At 41.3% G+C, this 23,404-nt stretch overlaps 1 protein-coding gene across 1 annotated transcript in view; it reads right to left on the bottom strand.

The window, feature by feature from the left end:
• LOC309665182 (uncharacterized protein) overlaps window positions 1-23,404 on the bottom strand; it is a gene marked incomplete at its 5' end in the record, with an annotated part of 137,829 nt that overhangs the window by 27,626 nt on the left and 86,799 nt on the right. The window contains one exon of the mRNA XM_082471396.1: window positions 9,901-22,753. The remainder of the gene's footprint in view (window positions 1-9,900; window positions 22,754-23,404) is intronic.

The following is a 23,404-nucleotide window of genomic DNA, read 5'->3' on the forward strand; positions in this document are numbered from 1 at the left end:
ACTTACAGATATTGAAAACTTACAGTTACCAAAAGCGAAATGTGGGAGGGATAAATCAGGAGTTTAGGATGAACAGACGCACACTACTATATATAAGATAGATAACCGACAAGGACCTACTGTATGGCTACTGTCAGGGAACTCTACTCAATATTCTGTGATAACCTATATAAGAAAAGAATCTAAAAAAGAATGAATATATGTATATGTATAACTGAATCACTTTGCTGTACACCTGAAACTAACACAACATGGCAAATCAACTATATTCCAATAAAATTAAAATGTTAAAAAAAAACTTATCAAGAAATCTTAAATGAAAGAGTAGAAAAATCAAAGCAGGGCACATTGCAAAAGTCCAAGGATGGGTCAATATTAGAAAAACCTATTAGTATAATTCTCTAAATTATAAGTCAAAAGAGAAAAACAGCTTTCTCCTCCTCCTCATCCTGTCCCCCTTCCCTTCCTGACCAATTCAATCCAAAAGCCAGTAGCTAGGGCCAAGAAGAAATGGGTGTGTGTTAGAACTTGAGTGTGGTTAGAAGGGCAAACACAGGGGAGAGAACAGTGGTGGTAAATGGAAGACTGGTTTTACACAGGGTTTCATCACATAGGTAACGCTCTTACTGATAACAGAAGTCAGATTTCTTACTCTCAGAGGAGGGAGCTACAAATGTGGAAATGCAGAAAACTCAAACTTATGGAGATGGATTGGGGTAAAAGTATCTCTATAAAGTCATGGTTTTTGACATATGGGTGGATGGATAAACACAGAAAATATAGAAAATCACATACATATAAGTGTGTGTGTAGGTACACAGAAACCTACATATATTCTTTAGCTCAGTCCACTGAGAGGGGTTTGGAGCAGTGAAACCCCAGAAGTAGCGAGCATACCTAAGAGATCCACTCTGAGTTTCTAAATAACATTTTCTCCTAAGAGGAACCGGGGCTTCTTGGGGAAATGGCTGATTCTAGGGCTGGGGAAGGCAAAGTACAAAATGAACTAGAGCATCTTCTTATACCAGAGAGTAAGGGATCATTCACGGAATGAAGGGGATACACTAAAAGGACACAGATACCAGTTTGACGGGCTCCCGTGGGTCAAATCTGGGATAATTTGACATCAAAAATGAATTTGAGTAATGGATCATAACATGACAAATTAAATATGAAAGCATGGGTTCACACTAATATAATAAATGAATACACCTTTGATAAAGAATGGGATTTTTATACCCTTTCAAGGTATCTTTCCACAAAATAAAATTATTTAAAAGGGAAAGGAATAACTCCACAGGAGAGAAACCTGACAGATAACACCTTAATCAACTGATCAAATTGAACGTCATCAGTAATGGGACAAATCAAAATCATGTACCACCTGATAAGATACAAGGCGAAGAACACAACCTAAAATTGAGGAACAATCTACAAAAAAACTCGCCTACAATTTTCAAAAGTGTCAAGGTCAATAAAGCCCAGAAAAGACTGAACAACTGTTCCATATTGAAGGAGACCAAAGGGACATGAGAAGTAAATGCAACATACAAGTCTTTTCTTTAATAACAGGTTTATGAAGATAAAATTCACAGCACATAAATTTCACCCTTTCAAAGTATACATTTCAATGTTTTTTACTACATTCACAGAGATGTGCAACCATCACCACCATTTAAGAACATTTTCATCACCCCAAAAGAAACCTTGCACCCATTAGTAGTCACCCCCATTCCCTCTCCCAACACCCCCCAATCCCTAGGTACTACTAATCTACTTTCAGTCTATGGATTTGCCTATTCTGGGCCTTTCATATAAATGGAATCATATCATATGTGATCTTTTCTAACTGGTTTCTTTTGCTTAGCATAATATTTTCAAGGTTCATCCATGAACCTTGTATCATGTATCAGCACTTCAATCCTTCTTTTCTGGCTGAATAATATTCCATTGCATGGAGATACCACATTTCGTTTACCTATTATCAATTGATAAACATTTGAGTTGCTTCCATTTTTGGACTATCATGAATAATGCTGCTATATTTTTTGTATGGACAGCATGTGATTCTGAACTGGGTGTCATTGCGAAGCGGCTGGGACATCTGGCAGAACTTGATTGGGATCTACAGATTAGATGATAGTAATGTTTCAGTGTTCAGTTTTGGTGGTTGTATTTTGGTAATGCAAGAGAATATTTCTTGTTTGTAGAAAATATACACAAAAGTATTTAGAGCTGATGGGTATTATGTCAGCAACAAACTCTCAAATGATTCCGGAAAAATAGTCATTTGTACTGTACTCACAACTTTTCTCCAAATTTGCAATTGTTTCAAGAGAGACAGAGAGCTCATGAGAGAGAGACCACATTCATATAAACAGATGCTAAAAAATATTTGATAAAATTCAGGAATTACTGTTAAATTTTAAAATTGTAAAAATATCTGAATAAATGGATATTTACTTAGCAAATACATATTTGTTTTGATACATATCTCAAACCAAAAGCCAGTATGTTTAATAATTAAACTTTAAGGTATTCCTAAAGTCAGGAACAAGGCAAGAATGCCCATTACCACCACTATTATGTAGCATTATTCTTGAACTTCTAGCTAATACAATAAGGCAAGAAAAAGATATGAAATTCAAAATTAACTTAAAACACATTTCAAATGAATATGAATGTTTAGCAAACTTACCAGTTAAATAACACATACACACACAAAAAAACATATAACTTTTCTATAAATCAAGAATAATCTGGGCTTCCCTGGTGGCGCAGTGGTTGAGAATCTGCCTGCCAATGCAGGGGACGCGGGTACGAGCCCTGGTCTGGGAAGATCCCACATGCCGCGGAGCAACTAGGCCCGTGAGCCACAATTACTGAGCCTGCGCGTCTGGAGCCTGTGCTCCGCAACAAAAGAGGCCACGATAGTGAGAGGCCCGCGCACCGCGATGAAGAGTGGCCCGCACTTGCCGCAACTAGAGAAAGCCCTTGCACAGAAACGAAGACCCAACACAGCTAAAAACAAATAAATAAATAATAAAAAATAAAGGAAAAAAAAAAAAGAATAATCTGATAGAAGACATAATCCAGAACACATCCAGTTATAATGAAATACAAAACTAAAAAGCAAATAAAACTGAGAAAATTGTCTGGGATAAATATTCTTTGCACTAAAATAACTACTCCAAGCCATCAAGCCATTAAGAAAAATAAAAATGCCCTAATAGAAAAATGAGCAACAGATATGAATAGTTAATTCTCCAAATGATAAAGTTAAAATGGCAATAGACAAGCAAAAAAATGTTCACTCTCACTAGTTATTAAAATGCAAATAAAACAAGAGAATATCATTTGTTTTTGTTCTTCAAACCATCAGAGACTTTTTTTATGATTATGAGTGCAAGTGTGTAGAAAAATCGGTGTTCTTATTGTTGCTGGTAACACATCCATATTAGTACAATGTTTCTAGAAGACAATATGACATATACAAACAAACGAAACAACTTCAAATGTCATATCTTTTAGCTCAGTAATTTCACTTCTAGGAATTTACCTTAATAAAAAATGTATATATGTTTAGGTTCTTGACTCACAGACACAGAAAACAAACTTATGATTACCAAATGAGAAAGGGCGGGGAGGAGGGATATATTAGGAGCTTGAGATTATCAGATACACAGTACTATACATAAAATAGATAAGCAAGAAGGATTTACTGTATAGCATAAGGAACTATATTCAATATCTTGTAATAACCTATAATGGAAAAGACTCTGAAGAAGAATATATATATAAAACTGAATCACTTTGCTGTACATGTGAAACTAACACAATATTGTAAATCAACTGTAATTCAATAAAAAAATAAAAATAAAAAAATTTAGGTTCATGGATGTTTATTAAAGTGTTGATCACAATGACAAAAAAAAAAAAATCAAAACCTAAATGTCCAACAGCAGGGGACCAGTTGAATAATCTACGAAGTTTTGATATGATTAAATACGTAGCTAATAAAAATGTTGTATGAAACATGTTCACAGAGGATGGTTCAGTGCCATTGCAAAATGCCACGGACAATACATATGCATCCCTGTGCATAAAAACAATTGGCTTATATACATCAACATGTTAATAATGGTCATTCTGCTTGTTCACATTTTCCACATTTCCAAATATTTATTTCATAACCAGAAAAGAAGTCATCACAGCTTCTTTTGTAAAAATAAAAATAAACTCCAGAAGTGCTAGGTGAGTCAATAGCAACCAGTGAGAAAAAACAGGCCTTTTTCTTATCAACCAAGTTCATTCTGAATCTAAAGTCTCACGTGGCTGCCAAGCAACCAAGACTGAGGACTCCGGCAGAAGTAGAGAACCAACAGCTAGGTAGCTAATAAGCCCATTTTACATTTTGATGTTTGGACAAAGTTTGGAACATGGTGTTCAGTTAGGAGAGGTACACTTAAAGAACACTGTTTCCTGGGAGAGTCCAGAGGGTTCTATGATTAATAGCTAAAGGAGATGAGGAGATTTAACCCATTGAAGAGTAGAGTTCAGGGGAAGATACAAATGCTCTTCAAATTTCCAAGTGGCTATCATGAGAAAGAGAGATTAGATTCATTATTGTAGTGGTTCCGAAAATAGATCAAGGACCAATGCACAGAAATTTCCCAGATAGCACCTAGGGACAAGGCAAAACTCTTCCAACAATCAGACTCACTCCACAAAGGAGCAGGAGGTGAGGCACACCAGAGGTCTTCCTGCAGAGGCTTCCAATTACTCATCAGGGCTGTTGCAGTGGAGATTCCAGCCCTGGGTAAAGGACTGTACTAAACAGACTCTAAGACCTTGCAGCTCAAAGTGACCAGTGGGCCAGTGGCATTAACATCACCTGGGAGCTTGATAGAAAGTGCGGCTTGTTGCTTCCATCCCTAGACCTAATGAATCAGAACCTGTATTTTCACAAGATCCCATGTAATTCTTATGTGTATTAATGAGTGAGAAGCAGACGTGGAAGATACTCTCTAACTCTCCAGTTTCTCCATCTGCTTCGGTTTTCAGAGTCTTCTTTTGCTACTCCTCTTCCACGGGCTCTTTCACGATCTACTAAATAACCATGTAATAATTAGTAATGGCAGAAGACCTGAGGGTGATTTGTGATAGAATGGTATAATGCACTTCCAAATTAATATAATCTGATGAATGATTATATTTCTTATTGGTGGGCATTTATCGGGGGAGGAGTCCTACTGACATCCACTGACAGGTAAATGAGTGTGAACGCAGCCATGTGTACGCTCCTTGAACCCAATGAATGAGAGCAAATCAAAAGCTCTGCCTTCCTATATTGATTCTCATTCACTAGTCCTACACTCTAGGCAGCAATTTTAGGCGGCCCGTCCACCTTTAGGACTATCTGCAGAGGGGACAATGGCATCCTGCCTTCCAAGTAACATATGTGCACTCATTAGTCCCATCCTCTGGGACAGCCCTATTCTTGTACAGACATAACTTTCCAACTCTCCACGGCTGATAGTCTAAAACTTCAAACAATAGTGGAAACATAACCAGACCTCCTGTATAAGACAAGAACCAGAGCATTTCATGACAACTAGATGTTAAATGATGGGAAAATTAGACCTCACTTCTCTGGTAGCTTTTCCTTCCAGGCCCCAACTCACCATACTTTATGCTGTGGGATAACCAACTGCCTCCAGTGCCTCATAAACACTATCCTTTCCACGCCTTCCTGTTACCTCCATCTGGAATGCCCTTTAGATTTGTCGTTGCCTGGATAACCTCTGCTCATCCTTTAAGATTCAGTTCAGGATGCATCTGCTCCTTCAGGCAGCCTTCCTTCAACCCCAGGCTGCATGACGTGCCTCCCTCCTACACCCCGTTTGAACTTCCATTGTATCATCTTAGACTAAGTGCTATCCAACAGAAATCTTTAACGGGAGCCACATAAATTTTCTAGTAGTACAGTTTTTAAAAATTAAAAAGAAACAGCTGAAATTAACTTTAATTATGTGTTTGATTTAGCCCAGCATATCCAGAATGTTATCCTTTCAACAGGTAATCAATATCATATTTAAAATTATTAATTAGATATTTTACATTCTTTTACCACTTCAAGTCTCCAAAATCCGCTGCGTATTTTACATGTAGAGCACATCTCAATTCGGATCAGCCACATTTCAAAAGCTTAATAGCCACTCATGGCTGGTAGTGACCGCACTGGACAGCCAAGCCTTAAACTGAAATAATCTGCTTATGGGTTTGTCTTCCCTACTGGAAGGCAAGCTACTCAAGGGCAAGGTCAATTTCTTGCTTGTAGTTTCGTCAGTGTTGCGTCAGTGCCTGAGATATATTGAGCACTCAGCAAATGTTTGCTCAACTAAACTGACCCGAAGGTATTTTGAGAGAAGGTGGAATTTTAGCAGCTGCTCAAATGTAGAGCAGCTTATGTGTACTTACAATAATAATGGTGATAGGAATAATGGCTAATATTTTTGTCTTGGACCTCGTTCTATGCTCTTTAAATGTATTATCTTGTTTAGTCCTCACAACAACCCCATATACTACGTAGCATTATAACCTCCGCTTTATGGATAAAGAAACTGGCCTCAAGTCACACAGCTACTAAGTGGAAGAGCCAGGACTTACTGAAATAGCTATAGAAAAACAAAGTAAATGACAATTAGACACACACACACATTGCGTAATAAATAAAAAGTCAAAAATAAACTATCTTCATAGATATTATAGGCCTACTTCGATAGGGAGACCTACCCTTGAATTTCCTTTACCAACCTCACCAGCATCTTTTCTGGGCCTTCTTGATCTGTTGGGTTTTGCCTTATCCAGGGTGTACCTCTTTCCAAGTTTCTGAACCGACCCTCTCTGGCTTGAAATTTCATATCTTTCATACTTGCCTTCTAAGCTACTTGCATCCTGCCTGTCTCGTCAAAATGGCAGCGCTTTTCACAAACCACTCCAGTGAAAAGTCACCTTTCTCAGTGCTTAATCTTCTCCCAGGTTATGGAGAGAGAGTGGGGCATCAAGTGTTTTCCTCCACACGCTGCCCCCAGAGGACCCCTCAGTCTCGCTCACGTGGCCTGGGGGAGGGGGAAGTGAGCCGTCACTGCTGATGAGCGCTTTGTGTAAGGGAACTGGGCTGAACTGTGCTTAAGAAAAATGATGCAGATTTCAATTTTTGTGTGTGAGTGTGTACAAAAATTCCATTATCTCTAAACCACAGGAACCAGAACCACATCTGGCAAAGGAAATAAAGCCGGAGACGTGAGGAAAGAATAGATTAGGAGAAGCCTTGAAAACAGGCCGCCGCGTTTAGATTTGATGTGGTGGGAAATAAAAATCCCTGGAGGGTTTCTGAGCAAGGGAGTGATGTGATGAAAACAGTGATTAAGGAAGATGAAATGCAAGTGGGACAAATCAAAGGGAGGAACTAGGATCTGAGGGGAGGCAGTCTTCCGGGCGCTGGAAGGCAGGGAGAGCGAGAGAGAAAGCATGGGGATTAGCCACAGGAACCACGATTCTCTGTGAATTAACATATGCCACCCGGAAGTCACTTTACTACCAAGTCACCACCAGTTTTTTATGCTCTTACCCTATTTGGGAAGGCAAAAATAAACCCACAAGGAGCTGAATATTGTCATTAAAATGATAATAAAATTTCCTCTCTGTGAATATAATGGTTTAACTGTATGTGTGCCCTGCTGAGTAAATGAGCTTTACCGTGAGCCTGTAGAACGGTTTGCAGGGCAGAAATGGAGCTCAGAGAAATTTATATTAAGCCCTTATTCACCGAATAAACAAGCCAGTGAAAACAAAGCAATTTTTTTTTTTACAGAGAAAGACAAATATCATATGATATCACTTATATGTGGAAAAAAATTAGACAAACATTTACAAACCACAAACAGACTGACAGACATAGAAAACAAACTTATGGTTACCAAAGGGGGAAGGGGGCGCACATGAGCAGAAGGGATAAATCAGGAGTTGGGGAATAACAGATACACACTACTATATATAAAATAGATAAACAACAAAGACATACTGTATAGCACAGGGAACTATATTCAATATCTTGCAATACCTATAATGGAAAAGAATCTGAAAAAGAATATATATATATATAATATACAATGTTTATATTTTATATATATATAAAACTGAATCACTTTGCTATACACCTGAAACTAACACAACACTTTAAATCAACTATACTGAAAAAAAAAAAATTCTTTAAAGCAGCCTCATGTGCATGAAGCCCATAGGACAGAGTAGAAATGGCCGTCCCCAAGGTGGCAGCCCCAGCCCAAGAGTGCCCCAAACTCACTGCCCCACAGGACTCTGACAGCATCCTTTACAAGTCAGATTCTACAGTGGCAGAAATCCGCAAAGAACCTGGGTTAACCAACACTATTTGCCAACACCCCATGCCCTAAGCCATCATGTTCTCTAATTCTGGCTGCAATTTTAAATGGTCCAGAGACTCAAAAGTTATTTTCACTCCAGTTTAGATCTGGAAAGAGCCTTGGAGAATATCTAAACCTATAGTTGAAGAATATTTTCAAGCTGCACACAATGGAAATACAATGGATAAATATCAAAATGAGCTCCTTGGGTAGGGACTGTTGCAAAAGGCCCAGAATTCCACCTTCTCATTCTCTTCCTTTCGCTACCCTAGCCCCCCTCTCCCCCCAGCTTACACACGTTACGGCAGACCCTGAACCCCTCCCCAGGACCTTGGTGCTGAAAAGAAAGCAGTCTGCAAAACACTGCAGAGTCCAGTATTTTTGTTTTGTTTCCGCTTCTTGTGACAGATGAACAAATTGAAGCCCAGAAAGCTAAAATGGGACTTCCATTTCCAGCCACTAAATAACTCAAAAAGCTGCATCCTAGAAACCCCTACAATGCTGGCTAAATGCAAATATCCATTTAAATGCATCAAATGAACTCACAAAGGCATAAACTCCTCAATTTGAAAACGGCTATAACGTATGACCCAGCAATTCCATGCCCAAGTGTGGACCCCAGAACAGTGGAGATGCACCACTGGGTCATGGAATCACTTTAGTAAATTGCAAACAGCATATTTTTTGGTGTGTGAAATGGACCAGACCAAACTGGATTATAGCTGCATAGACAACAAGGGTGAGTAATTATTCTGAGAAATTTTATTACACATACACTGTGTATACACACAGACACACAGAAATGTAGCACAGGCATGTGCTGGGTTTCCACGTAAAGTGTATGTTTAACTGTGGGTGTAGACAAAACATTTTGAAAAAATGCTATTTTTGAGAAGCTTCTGTATGTTAGTACAGGAAATGAACAAGAACACTCATCAAAGCATTGCTTATCATAGTACAAAATTAGAAACAATCTAATTATTCATCAACAGGAGAATGGAGATAGATACAGATGGATAGATAGACAGACAGACTGACGTCTGTTCACAAATCATTACAATACATAGTAGTTAAAATGAACGGATCAGAGCTTCGTTGCTGAAACCTAATGCTAAATTAAAAAAAAAAAAGTTGCGGAATGATATGCACATTGTATTTAAAGTTATTTAATGTTTTAAAACATGCAAAACAAGAGTACCTATTGTTGAAAACATGTATACAGAAGAAGTATGAAAGCATGCAAATTCAGGACAGTGTTAAGCTCTGGGGTCGGAGGAAGGGAAATGGGGTTCAGGAGGAATCCACAAAAAACTCAGCTAGGTCTGACGCGAACTCATCCAAGTGTCAGGATTGCCTAGAACTCGATGGTGGCACACACCGTTCTGTTATTATATTCTCCCGATTTTTTGTTGTTGATTAAAACAATTTTTTTTTGGAAGTCACGGATACTTACCTGAGACCGGATGGCTGGCTGGTGGGGTCACCTGGAAGAAACCCAAGCAGGACCCCGAATCTGATGTCCAATCCAGTCTTCTTTCCACATGGCTCCCAATTCAGGATCTGTCTGCAAATGAAGGATTTACATCATTTTGGTGTTAATCTTCGTAACTTATTTTTACCTGAGAGATATTGTTCCTTACAGTCCATCAAGGCCACATCTGCTCTGGCCAGAAATAGCACAAAGCACACTTGCTCTGTGAGGCTGAGCTGCTGCTTCACAGTTTGTCACTTGGCTCTGTTTTCCAGCTTCGCTCATGCATTGCAACAAAATGCTGAGCCACGGAAAGGTCGGTAGAGAGATGGTCTAAACATGCAAAAAGTATACGCAAAAAAAGAGAGAGAGAGAGAAAAACAGAAAGAGGAGAGGGAGAATCATTTGCATGTGAGGAAATAGACAAAGTCATCAGTCACAAGCAAATTAACGTCAGAATACTGCTCAGGAACCATGAAACACACAGGGGGGTTATTTTAGATGATGGGAAGAACTTGAAATAATGGCATTTCATAGCCTTTAAGTGCAAATACACAATCTAATGGGAAGGAGTTTGTTAGCATTTTTTTCTAGTCTATTTTAAGACAAAAACAAGAAGACAAATGATACCTTGGCAATGACTGGAGAGTCTTTTTTTTTTTTTTTAATAAATTTATTTATTTATTTTTGGCTGTGTTGGGTCTTCGTTTCTGTACGAGGGCTTTCTCTAGTTGCAGTGAGCGGGGGCCACTCTTCATCGTGGTGCGCAGGTCTCTCACTATCGCGGCCTCTCTTGTTGCGGAGCACAGGCTCCAGACGCGCGGGCTCAGTAGTTGTGGCTCACGGGCCTAGTGGCTCCGCGGCATGTGGGATCTTCCCGGACCAGGGCTCGAACCCGTGTCCCCTGCACTGGCAGGCAGATTCTCAACCACTGCACCACCAGGGAAGCCCAACTGGAGAGTCTTATGCAGAGAGATTTATTACACCTTGGAAAGTTCAGGGCAGTGTTTTTTGTTTTTTTCAGTGGCTTAAAACAATAAAAGTTTATTTTTCATAATGAGTCTGCCCCAGGCTCTTCTCAGTATCATCATCATCTTAGCTCCAAACCCATGCTGATGAAGCATCCACTCTGGAGAATTTTTGGATGTGATGGCAGAGGGGAAAAAGAGATCTCGAGGGTGTCATGTCAGCAGTTTAATCCTCAGCCCAGAAGTAGCACATGTCACTTCAGGGCAGTGGTTTTTATGATTGGATCCTTTATGCTCTTCAAATTACCTAAGAGGCTCTTCCCTCTTTTTCTTCTCTAAGCATAACTTCCAGGTCCGCTTTAGCTTTTCAGGTGCGTGAACCAAAGCTTTCTGCTGTTGGAAAAGAAGAAAACTCTTGTAGTACAGTGCCTGGAACAGATCTTCTCTGGAGTCAAGGAGTAAACTGTATATGATTATGTTTTTAGATACTTCTCACCCTGGAATGCCTACCTGTTATCATGAGCTATGAAAGTATTCTTTTCATACTGCTGGAGAAAACTCAGATCTGTGACAGAATTCCTCCTGCTGTCTCGAGAGCAAATATAGCAACAACTAACATTTACTGAACACTTACTCTTCTCAGGAAGGCACTATTGCTAGCCCATTTTATAGATAAGAAAAGTGAGATACCAGAAGGTTAAGTAATATCCCTCGGGTCACCCAGAGGAAGTGGTAGAGCCAGGATTTGAACCTATGCAGTTGGTTCTAACAGCCTGGGCTTGTAATACATGCCACACTCTATCCAGGAGGTGGTGTTTAAAATAAGTGAAGGCAGTTATTGAAATGACAGCACCAGGTTATGTTAGAAGCCATGGGGCCTCTGCTTCAGATACAGGGGGTCTAAGAGGGAAGTATTCACACACCAGTGAAGGTGACAGTGGTTTGATAAAAATCAGAATCCTTTCCTTAGGGCTCGTAGCAACCTAGAACATTAGCTTCAGGGCTCCTGTGTATTCTACCCTACCTAAGTTATGGCTAATTTCTGTTATGCCCCTCAACCCCCAGAGAATGAAAATGGAGATGGACTTGGAAATGATATCAGATAAAAGTCACAAGTCTTAAGCTTGAGTTCAGTATTGCCACTTACTAACTACATGGATTCATTTTCCTCACCTTCCTCATCTGTGAAATGAGAAAAAGAATGCCTGCTACATAGGTAGTGAGAGTCGAATCAAATAGAGGCACAGAGAACTGTGATTGTACACATTCACATTGTTGACCCAGGAACTTGTTTTCCCTTTATTCCGTAAGTCAAAGCAAAACAACAAAATGCTGTAAACATATATGAAAGACTCATGTGAATGCCCAAAAGCCTTCTATTGTAGAATTAATATTAACCTTGGTTAAGTCATTTTCCCTTTTTTTCCCCCATCTATAAGAGGAGGGATATTAATCACTGAAGTCTCTTCCAACTCTGATACTGTGTGATTTGTTTCATCCCAGATCTAGGAGAAGTGAACCAGAGTTTTTAAATGGTAGTTTGGCTACTTGCAGACCACCTTACCCTCTTAAGGTGAACACATGCCTAGGGTCCCACCAATCACACAGGATCCATGGGAAAATCTAACAGCTCCAAGATATAATTAATTGCCCCCAAGTTTACGTGTTAAAGAGAACTGGATTCTGCACCGGAACCAGGTGGATATCTGGTTTAGCAGGCAACCTGCTAGAAATGGGGGTGGTGGCATTCCAGCACTTTTGTTCTGGGTAATGCCAGACACATGAGGAATGCAGGACAGGACGACCTTTGAGGGAGCTTCTAGCCCTGTGATCTCATGTGACTGCTTCACTGCTAAGTATCACTTGAAAATGATGTTGGGTATGACCAGGCATAGCAGGCTGGGAGCCAGAGACAGGTCTTTCCACAGGGAGACACGTCACATGTGGCAAATGTAACTTGAGGGAGTGACTGGAGTGCGGTCCTGAAGCAGCTGTGTGCCAGCTGAATGCTCTGCCGGCCCCTCCAGAATAGGGTTGACCCATTCCAGGGGGAGCCAGCCCCCTGGGGAGCCTACGTGCTGTGGCCGAGAACGATGGGTCCATTCTCAAAGGGAAAGGGCATGACCAGTCACTCTATCAGATCACAGTCTATAACATGGACCCTCCCCCAGCCATCCCATCCCAGCCTGAAGCAGATGATAGGAACAGTCACCTATGCAGCATGGGGCCCTGTCAGCAGCTGGAGAGCCATCATAACGCCCGCAAGCTGAGTGGCCAGTACGGTCACAATGAGATGAGCATGGGTGGCCTCCCGAATCGCCACGCACTGGACACCCATTAATAATTCAGTCTGTGCCTCTAGCAGGCCGTGCTCATCCCTGCCTAAGGGCCTCTGCACTGGCCGTTCCCTTCTGAAAAGCCTGGCCCCCGGGTCTCACACAGCTGGCTCCTTTCTGCAATTCAAGTTTTATTTCCAGTATCGCTTTCTTAAGCCTTCTATGCACACACCCTCCCAAACTCTCTATCGCAACACTCCATTTTATATTTCATATAGCACTTCTCATTATCTGGAATGATTCTGTTCATTTATTTTTCTGGTTTATTGTCTATTTCCCCTGTGAAATGTTCATGAGAACCAACATCTCCTCTGTCTTCTCCAATCTGCTGCTCTCAACACCTAGAAGAATATCTAGCAGATAATAAGGGATCAATAAAAAATTAGCAAAATTAATGCATTAGTTAATGAGTTAATTCTATCTAGCACAGGTGTGGACCGGCACAAAGAGGGCTCCCCTCTCTGTGCTGTGTAGCAGTGGTAAGATTTCACGGCTCCAGGGGAGCTTTCATAGACACCTCTCCCCATGTCATGAGCCATCCTCTGTCCTCTCCCCCATTAAAGATCTGAGAATCACTCTCTGATCCATAGGGATTGGCTCCCGACATCTATATTTTAGGAATGATTTTGGTTGCAAAGTAACAACAGTAACAACAACCTATTGTAGTGCGCTGTAATTTCAACGAAGGGGTTATCATTTTTCTCAAGAACAAATCAGGAGGTGTTGGGTCCGGTGTCAGTGTGGCAGCCCCACTATAAAGACATCTTGGCTCTCCCTCCTTTAAAATCCCTGCTCCTAGCACACAACTTTCATCTGGTGCTTGTCACATCACAGTCACAAGACGACTGCGGCACCACCAGGCATCATGTCTGAACTCCAAAGAAGGGGAAAAGCAAAGGGAGAAAGAGCCGTGCCATGTGAATTTGTTGTTCCTTCTTATTGGGAAAACAAAAGCTTTTCCAGAATCCATATCCAGCCCCCTTCTATTTACATCTCCTACCTTAGTACTGGGTCACAAGGCCACCGCTAGACCACTTCCTGACACAGGGCAATGAGATCACTGTGACTGGTTTATACTGTCACACTGCATCCCCTGGGGCTGGAGAAAAAGACCCATTTTCCATGAGATCAAGGTGTTGCCACACTCTGCCGAACAAACCGATATATCACAACTAAATGGCCTAGAGTGGACATTTCACCCAAAATTAGAGCTGAGGCTCACATAAACTGAGAGTGAAAAGCAGATGCCTTGAGTCACCATGCTTCTGAAGTTTCTGAAGCTTTGGCTGTTCCAAGTGTTTAAATTCCATCAGATGCTGAAATATCTACCCAATATATTTTCTTTTTTTTCTTAAGCTGGCTCAAAGACAGTGTCTGTTATTCAAAACCAGAGGGTCTTTGTTACAGGAGCATCTAACTACCAGCATCCTGCGTGGCCCGTCAGGCTGCACTGCGCGGTTGCTGTAGGGTGTTAGACAACCCATTCCTATCTCCCTCGGGAACGACAGCCCTTTGGACCAAACACTCTGCTCCCCCTGCAGTGACCCAAATGCTTAGACGTTACGTCATCAGCCTGACAACCTCCCCCTCTTCACCTTCAGACAGTATTTGCTGAGATCCCCAGTGTACAGGGAGGCCCGCTGGGTACTAAAGGCCTGCCTTGTGACAGAGGGATGGGGTTTGCGCAATTAACACCCATACTAACTAGTGGAGGAGATGTCACATCTCACATCCATGACAAAGGCCGAAACATATCAGGCCTCCTGACTGTGAGCCCAGTACTTTCTTTTCTTTTTTAAGCCATCTGATTCTCCGGGACACGGACACACACTCTCTCTCTCTCTCCCCCTTTCGCTCACATACGTGTACACAAAAAACAGTCATCCACACCCTCACAATTAAGAAAGATCCTAATGAGTGAAAAGCCTGGCCAGTCCAGCTTAGGATTCCACCCCTGCTAATCAGCCACAAGGAATATTTGGTGGAGATTATAAGAATTGTCACACAAGTATCTAGAGAGCGATCTCTGCAGGTCTCTTGCTCTATTTCCTATAAATTTATTCTAAATTCTTTCCCAATGTATATATCTCTTCAACTTATGCAAGTTTTAAACAGGAGTTCTCAAAATGTGTTGCTTGCAACTTACAGGTTTACATGGACAAATGGTTCCCTAATCAGATGACTTTGGAAACACCTGATTAAAGGAAGTTCTTTAATTCTTGAAAGGCATTGCAAAGCCTTCTTCTTGAAAGACATTGTAAAGCCTTCAGTATTCCAGAATGCATGATGAGTAGCTACAAGAGGGATGCCGTGTGTGGCATCTTTCGAATTTCTTTAACCACTGAAATTTCTCCCTTGGTGTATGCTGAAAGGCTGGTGATGCAAGAGATAAGCTTTGGGAAACGGCTACGGGGAGGGGTACAGAGGGGAAATCCTAGAAACTACTACCTCTTTTAAGTACCAAGAGACACAGTGTATGAGTTGGTTAAGTAGGCCCCGTGCCATTTTATGGGTACCCCTAGTGGATGTCAGCAGATAGTTGGAAATGCCACTTAGTCCACTGTTCCCAAGTTCTACATCGCAGCTACTGTCCTGGGTGAAAAGCACTTTAGTCTAGGGGAGCGTGCACCTGTGTTCTTGGGCTGATCATGTTATTTCCCTGATCATCAGGTTTCCCTCCTTCAAAATGAGCATACTAGACCACAGAAATGATACCTGCTCTAACACTGTTCACACCATCTAGAAAATGAAACCAGAGGGGTAGGAACCAAAACCCATTATTTTAGAATACTGATTAATAAATCAAAGACGGTGAATATGTAATCTGCTGTGATTTTTAAAGACTATTGTCTTTTTTTGGCTGCACTGTGCAGCTGGTGGGATCTTAGTTCCCCAATCCCCTCGGCAGTGAAATATGAGGTTCTAATCACATCCCTGTATCCTACCTCTGTGAAAAAGAAAATGGTCTTCTATGTGTCCAAGGCAACAAGAATATTAAAAGGCACATGGTGTAGTAGGGGAAAAAACCTAACAAGGGCATCAGAAGACCAAAATTCTAGTCAGTCTTCAGACAGCTATTGTTATGAGTTGAATTGTGTCCCTCCACCAAATTCATATGTTGGAGTCCTAACCCCCAGCACCTTAAAATGCGACTTTCTTTTGGAGATAGGGTCCTTATGGAGGTAATCAAGTTAAAAGGAGGTCATGAGGGTAGGCCCTAATCCAATATGACTAGTGGACTTCTAAGAAGAGGAAACTTGGACACAGACACACCTAAGTGGGAATATGATGAGAATAGACCATTGAACATGGTCCATTGATAGGCCAAGGAGAGATGTGGCCTGGAACAGGTCCTTCCCTCACAGGCCTCAGATGGAACCAACCCTGCCAACACCTTGGTTTTGGACGTCTAGCCTCCAGAACTGGGAGACAATAAATTTCTGTTGTTTTAGCCACTCAGTCTGTGGTACTTTGTTACAGAGCCCTGGCAAACTAATACAGCTGTGTTCTTGGCTAAGTCTTCTAATATCTCTGGGTCTCAGTTTCCTCACCTATAGCATTAGGGGGTAGATGACCTTTGAAATTGCTTTTATCTCTGGTGGTTAATGGTTAAGGATGAATATAGCCTCTCACTAGTTCTTCTGAGATATAAACATGTACCATCTTCTGAGAAAAGCTTTCCCTCTTGTCTACAGAACAATGGATTACAGACAAACTGACACCATCTTTGATAATCTTGTCTGGCCATCCTAATTTATATGTCAGTAATGACTTTGGGAAGCAAAATAAGGAAGAAAGGAGGGTCAAAGTAACTCTGATGAAAGGCTACAAATGGATAAGTTCATCCCTTTCTACAAGAAATTCATCATTTGAAAAAAACTGGCTTATAACAGATTCAAAGGAGGTGCTGGGGTGGTTCAGATGGAAAGAGCAATAACAAATGTAAGTTTCATGACATTGTTCCCCATGGCAGAACCTCTGCAAACAATAAAAGCACACATTTTGTGCTCTCTTCACAACTCATTTCTGGGTGTTCTCTCCCCCTCTTCCTCTCTCTCTCTTTCTTTCTAGTGTTTATCATGAAAGAAAATATGTTTCAGGCACAACTATTGAACTTCTGGGTGCTACTATCCTGTACCATCTCACCAATAAACCAGTTAATAACAATGACTTTGTGCAAACTTTATTGACCTCACATCAGTATTATCATCTTGGTATAAATCCCAGGCTATTAATGCACCTTCAAAGCCTGGAATATAGTATTAATGCCAGAATCATAATTGGTAAGAAGAGCATTTTGGCAACTGAAATTGCAATTCTAAATGCTATAAAACAGAGCTGATGTGCTAGTTTCCCTTCTCTTTAACTCACTGAATGTATACTCTCCTGCCAAAGGAAATATGAAGATAAGCATTCTAGTCTATGATATGATTTTACCATCATTAAGCAATGATAGGGTGACCTTCTTAAGAAGCAGCTGGCTATATTACATTAATATCGTAGCATCAACTATATCAAAACAAAAATCAACATACTTGGCAAGCATCAATCCCACATTTAAATAGACAGAGCGTGTATTAGTCAGGGTCCGCATAAGATGGAATACTCTAATTAGATAATTCAAAGGCTTATTTACCAAGGAACTTCTTACAAAGCTGTACTCAGGTTGAAATAAAACCACAAGGAATTATGGGCAATAATCTGGGGCTGGGAGCTGAACCACTGTTACCAACCCTAGGTACAAGGAGGCAAGGAGGAGGGGTTGGCAGAACCTGGAGAAAGAAAGCCATATAGAGAAGACTGCCTTGAAAAGAGTAGTGGTGTTCCATCTAGGGACCTTGCCCAAGGTGTCCCCACAAGGACGGAGTAAGGAGAATAAGTACCCTGACCTCACTCACCCCCTCCCTTCAGTGTTCTGCCAGGGCTCTCCACTGATCAGATTCAACCAGAGACAGAACAGGGTGCCCTCTGCCGTGGTCCATAAGAGTCAGCCTCTAAAGACCAGGGTGAGTAGATCTGGAGGGGCAATTGGATGACATACAGCAGAGTGCTACATAACCCAACAAACTCATAGAAATATTTGTAAATTTTGTAAGAGCAGAAAATGTCTGCACTTGTTCACCATTTTATCCCCAGCTATGCCATTCCAACACCAATTTTCCAATTCTCTGACACCGACTGGGTGCCCAATAATTTAATTCAATGTGACATTAACTACCCAGAGTTAGCACAGACCCCAGAAGGTAAGGGCTCAGTCCCACTTCAGACACCAGCTGCAAATGAGGTCCCCAGACGACCTTCACTTCTGCCCAGCCGACTATAAATCTGGAGGTACCCACAACCCCTACTCAGGTTCAGTAATTTGCTAGAACAACTCACAGCTCAGGGAAGCTCTCTACTTTCTCTTACAGTTTTATTATCAAGAGTACAACTCAGGAACAGCCAAATGGAAGAGGTGCATAGGGCAAGGTACAGGAGTAAGGAGGGCACAGAGCTTCCACACTCTTTTCAAGTGCACCACCCTCCCAGCACATCAACGTGTTCACCAACCTGGAAGCTTCTAAATTTACTAAATCTTTGGCCATTAGTGCTTGAACTCAATCTCCAGTCCCTCTCTCCTTCCCAGAGGTTAGAGGTGGGACTGAAGTTCTACTCCTCTAGTCACATGGTTGGTTCCTCTGGGGACCAGCCCCCATCCTGAAGCTTTCTAAGTACCCCATCTATAGTCACCTCATTAGAATACAAAAGACACTCCTATCACTGGAAATTCCAAGGATTTTAGGTGCCAGGAACCAGGACAAAGACCAAATATATCTTTTTATCATGTCACACCAGCACGTTGTACCACAGTGTCTGGCACGTAACAGACACTCTGTATTTGTTAATGAATGATACAGTCTCCAGTGGGTCACTCTAAAGTTCTTTCTCCTTTCCTTCTTTCCTTTTGAAAGATTGCTAAATTTTTTAAGCCAAAACTATACATGGCTTTAAGCTTCTCCTTCCCCTCTACTCAGATAATCTAGAGAAGACAGACCCTGACTGGCTTCCAGAATCCTAGGGCATTTCACACCTCTGATATCCAAAGCACAGAGGGACTCAAAGGAGAAACATTCACACAGATTTTTTAGAGATGGAACCTAAACTACTGACATACAACCTGCCCCAGTCTCCTCAGAGTCGCATCCCTTCTTATCACCTTCACTACAAACAGATTCTGTCGTCCTAAACGGAAGTAGGAAGCTAGGGCTGGGCATTTGCTAGAGGTGGTAGGCTATTTTTGCTTATATAATATATTGTACAACATGCCACCAAAAGGACTTTATTATGTTTTGGATAGTTTCCCAATGATACGAATCCCACCTTATACTTTTAAAATCCCAAGGTAACCAGCATTTTACATGTCAGGGAAAACTGGATCTCTACCCGGAGAAAATCTGAAACCAGGGATGAAGAAAATGCAGAACATAGTAGAGATATTCTAAATCCATTAACAGGAAAAAAAACCGCCAAAACCCCACAAAACTGAAAAACAAACAAATCCATTCAAGGCTGATATGCCTTGAAAATACAGTATGAAATTCTAGTTTATGTAGCCCATCAAGTTCTCAGGGCAGCACTCTCTCGCCCGCCTGCCTGTAAGCCTCACAAGCATCCTATTCTAATAAATCACTTCTTATCTATCAAAAAAAAAAAATGAGGGTTATGGGAAGAGCAGTGAAGTTTTCCATCCCTCAGCAGACCTAGCTGTCAATGTGAAGGACTGTCGTGAGGCTTCTCTACAGCAATGGCCTCCTAATATGAACAAAATGAGCCAAGCTCTATGACCAAAACCTGAAGCCTCAACCTAAACAGTTATCCAAAGGCTTGATCAGGTCCCTTTGGAGAATATTTTTAGGCTGTTCACACACCCATGACCCATCTTTCTGGGGAAAGGGGCTCCTGAATTTCCTCAGCTGAGTGTCCTCTCTGGCCAGTGCATCCTCTGTGCACGGGACACCTCCTTTGATCAACAGCGTCATTTCAGGCACTGATCAGAAAAGGCGTCCAAGAACAGATGGTGATCACTTGCAAAAGCTTGCTAGACACACCTGATAGTGGAAAGAAATGCCTAAGGCAGTTGTCCTAAACCCAGTTGATCATTCTAAATGACCTAGGGGGAAGGGAAGACGGGCATGGCCAGAGGTCGGTGGAAAGACAGACAGTGAGAGAGAACTGAGTGGATATCTGGGCCCACCCAAGTGTACGGAATCATATCTGGAGGTGGGGACCAGGTGTCTTTTTTAAGTCACACCGACCTACCCCCACTACCACCCCATCATACAATGGAAGAGACACAAAATTTTCCTTTTCATATCTCTAAACAATACACTGGATTGGTTAGACTGGCATTACATGGGGAACTTTTTCATAATATACATGTGCAAGACCCTCCTTACTACCCACTACCCAGCTCACCATTCTGAGAAACCTTATGTGGTGGCACCCTATGAATTTTGCAAGAAAGAGCTCCCTAGGTCATTTTGACCCTCCCCCTCCTCCCTTCATCCTGCCCCATCGCCAGTTGAGATCCACTAAACACTAGTTCCCTATTACACTCAATTACTGGAAAGAAATATATTTGGGTCACATATCTTAATTCCCTGCTGACATACCTTAATGGAATTAATATTTAACAGTACACACTTGACTTAGATCAGAAATGCCTGATAAAGTTTATCTACTTGAATTTTACATTGTTATACCTTCTGGAAAATCATTTTCAATCATCTGATACATCACTCAACATCCATTACATAAACCTTCACAAAACGCCGTGTCTAACAAGAGATGGTCCCCCCCGGCAGAACATGTCTGTGTCTTTCTAACGGACAGTGATAATGAGATATTGCAAGCATTTGCCCTGATGCCTCAGATGCTAGAAAATAAGCCTTTAAGAGAAAAAAAAAAGCGATAACTAATACTGGTGAGGATCCTTGGAAATGGCTTGTAGGACAGTGCTATCGACAGAACTTTCTGTGATGCTGGAAATGTACTATATCTACACTGTCCAATTCAACAGCCAATAGGCACATGTGGCTCGCGAGCACTTTAAATGTGAATAGTGTGACGGAGGAGTGAATTTTAAATACTATTTAATTTCAACTAAGGTAAATTTAAATAGCCACACGTGGCTAGTGGCTATATGGAACGGCACGGTTCTAAGGCCACTTTTTATACTTAAACTTAGAGTTAATACATACGCATAAGTAATACATACGCATAAGTAAGGTGACACAAAAATTTTATAGTAGTTTCAACTTAGGTACAAATGTTATGTGTAAATTGTTAAGAGTGTCCTCGGGTTTTAGTAATATTATTCAAAAGGATTTGTGCATTTCCAGGGTTGACTATAGAAACTTGGCTGCTCTCAATAAAAAGCAAGCTCAGGTCATCTCTCTGATGCAGCCTGATTTAACCTGACGTGCCTTTTGGCCTGGGCTGTTACTGCTGGAACTGCTGGGACCTGATGGCAGAATAGCTGACCTTCCTCTGAGCAGGGCCACCATAACCCCTCTGAATGGCAGGGCAGTGACATTTACTCTCCCCTCAGCTAGGGACCCTCCCCTGTTCCAACCTCACCTGGTAAAGGGAGGGCAGGAGGTGGCTTTAAGGCTTTGTTAATTCACACCTGGAAGAGAGTGCGTTCTCTTTCCAGTGAAGGGCCCAGTGGGTTTGCAGGGTTTCTCAACCTCGGCACAGTGACACTTTGGGCCCTATAATTCTGTTATGGGGACTGTCCTGTGCATTGGAAGATGTTTAGCAACATCCCTGGCCTCTACCCATTAGATGCCAGTAGCATGCCCCCAACTCTCCCAGTAGTGCCAACAAAATATTTCTGCAGACACTGTCAGATATTCACTGGGGGACACAAAATCACACCTGGTTGAGAGCCACTGATCTAGACAGTAAGCTCTTGGACTATGGGTTTCTTAATAAAGCAGACCAATCTTAGTTTTTTGTTTACTTTTTAAAATCTCTAGTACCTAGCAGATGCCTGGTATGTGATACACACTCAATTAAGCATTGCTTGGATGCATGAATGAAAAGCCAACATTATTTTTTAACTTTTTAAATATCTCCCCCAGTGCCTAGAATAGTGTAAGACTCAATCAACAGATGTTTTCTTGTTTGTTAACATTGTTATAGGTTTAAAAAAAGTACGAATTCCTATTAATGACTATTTCTGAGGAAGAAAAATGATGGGAAAAATACATCTTTTTTTCATCCCTTAATGTACATGAAGCAATTTCCTGGCCTGTTAGGGTTTTTAGGAAACAGAGTAAGTCCAGAAACATAGTCTCACCAGTTCCAAATTAAGTACCATAATTGTCTGTGCATGAGGAACAAGGGCTCCATCACCTCTTAGTCTCTGTCTCTTCACTGAAGTTGGTCCAGGGGCTGGGGTCAGTAGGATCCCTTCCTCACTGATTGGTGGAGCCAATCATCGCCAGTGCCAGATATGATCCCCAGGAACCCCTGCTGCCAGGTTCCCTGCATGAGAAACATTGATGGCTCAGGTCAGTTGTAAGTTCCTGAACATTTAAGCTGTGTTTGCCAGCACGTGATGCTTTTACCTCATTTGTCACAATCAAACACCAGAAAATAAGCCTCCTGTCTAATTAAAGCCAAACCTTTGCACCTAAAACTTCGCAGATCTTTTACCTCCATGTACATATGGCATATGGCATAGCACTGCAGAGAGAAATTAAAGGCATTGCCACTATGTACAGATTTAAACCAATGATACATTCAGCATAGTCTAGCCTACCCTGTTTACCTAAACAGTTGATGGTATTTTGAGCTTCTTGGACAAGATTCTTTTATTTAATGGGAAATATCACTCTCTAAGTTCCATATTGCTGGCTGTACATTTAAAGAACTGCTTTATTCAAACAACCGAAATCATTAAGTCACACTGCTATTTTACTAGGGACAAGGTCAGAGCATTTATTATAAGTAGAAAGGAAAAAAGAAGTGCAGTTGGTTGTAAAAACCCTCACTTCCCTCAGAGCAGTGACTTGCTGGAGACATATTAGAATCACCTGGGCAGCTTTTTAAAATCCCAAGGGTCAGGCTACAAACCAGACAAGTTAAATCAGAATCTCAGGGTAGTACTCGGCATTGCAAATTCTTTTACGTAAA

Source organism: Balaenoptera physalus (genome assembly GCF_965194825.1).
Source record: "Balaenoptera physalus genome assembly, chromosome: 7".
Taxonomy (NCBI): domain Eukaryota; kingdom Metazoa; phylum Chordata; class Mammalia; order Artiodactyla; family Balaenopteridae; genus Balaenoptera; species Balaenoptera physalus.